Here is a 1,786-nt window from a genome sequence, read left to right as displayed (position 1 = left end):
GACGACGTGAAATCACCAAATTTGAGGTTTTGACTACAACGTAAGCAATGCTACTGAGAATCTTTCATTTTCTATTTTTACCCTGGAACCGCTCGTACCAATTTAATTTTTAGGATACTTCGCTAAAATTGTATGACGTGAACAAAACGCGAAAGATTTATGTTGAGCAAAGATATATTTTAAGGCGACGTTTTCGTTGACGCCGTCGCAGATCATAAGGTCCCTTGTTAGATTGACGGAAGGCAAGACCTCTAAGCAAAGCATCCATCTTAGGTTATCGGTTGCAGTAGAATACGAGGGCGTAAAATTGTCTGCCTCTAACTGCCGAATTAGACGTGTCATTGGTTAAAAACAAGACTTTTGGGGCACCAAAAGAATTAGTCATATTGTCACCACCCTTCATAAACAAATTAGAGCGATTTACCACTGGCTTTTACCGCAAACTGAAATTTGCGTTTTGCCACTGAAAAATCTGAGAAACTTGTTTAATTTTAATTCATTTTTGCCTGTTATCAATAGATATCGTGCAACGTCAAAAAAAAAGGAGAGAAAAGCGTTGGAATAAAAGAAATTTCCATGCCTTTTTGACAAGCAGCAGCCTGGCTTTTGGCGTTTGCTGTTTCTCTCTAATTAAGTTGAAAACCCCGTGAATTCGGTCTTCGCTTCATAAGCGTTTTAAAGTGAGACAAATGAATTGTAACATTTTTCATTGCTTACGTCAGTTATATTTGCTCTCAGCGAACGCTCTACGATTGTTCAAATCTGTTGATGTCATCATGAACAAGGCGTGCATTCGATTCAGTGGCTGTGTATGCGACGTGTTCGATGAAAAATAACTAGAAAAGACTACCTAAGAGGTTTTGAAGTTATCCGAAAATAAAGCAACTTCTGAATGCTAGCAGGAGTCAAACATTCTCCTTAAAATTAATAACAAGTAAACTTTACAGGAGGTTTAATTTTTTGTTGTTATTTTAAATTAAATAACAAATGGCATGTTATCAAGGTTTCATGCTTCACGTCATCATGGCTATTGAAGTACACGTTGTTCTATCTACAGTTAACATTTCTTGCACTTTGTGGTTCGCGTCCACCGATTTGGTTTTCTTCTCTTCAAGCCCGGGATGAGACCATAGCGTTACCAGTCACTTGTAACGCGGAGAAACAGATCTTTTGGTCACTTTAACAGTGATCACTTGATACTAGGAGCAAGCCGTTCCCAGGAAACAGAAATTTCCATTGCTTTGTCGCGGCTCATCAGCTCTGATCAGGTTAATTACAACATCAAGTAACACCCTGCCGGCAAAAAAAAGCCTCCAGAATTATGAACGCGTTTTCCATTGCACCCGCAATTTTCTTCTCTTTTTCTTTTTTAAATCCCTCTTTATATTGTGAATTTCAATACTTCCTTAAAAATTCCCTAGCGGTTCCTTTCAATTAAAGTTAAGTCAGTAGCCCTTTTTGTTTGTACGGGACATGGTAATCGAGCAGGTCACATCGGGCAAGTGAACACGGATTACAATTTGAAGCTCTTGACTCCGGGATCATTTGGCGAGCACCAAAGCCATCAAATAATGAACAAAGGATGACACGCAGCTGTATATGAGAAAGGGACAATAAGGTACCAGCCGCGACTCTTGCTGACCAATCAAAAAGCCCCATGGTTCCCCGCACAATCGACGACAACAAAGAGTTGCCAAGATTTCTGCCACGCACCTCCATTGATTTTCGAACAATTAAATTCCACGTGCCTTCAATAGAAACCATAGGAATTCATGATTTAGGGACC

The sequence above is a fragment of the Montipora capricornis genome, chromosome 8 (assembly GCF_036669925.1).
Source record: "Montipora capricornis isolate CH-2021 chromosome 8, ASM3666992v2, whole genome shotgun sequence".
NCBI lineage: Eukaryota > Metazoa > Cnidaria > Anthozoa > Scleractinia > Acroporidae > Montipora > Montipora capricornis.
The sequence above is the reverse complement of the archived record's forward strand: the minus strand, read 5'-3'. Positions refer to the sequence as shown.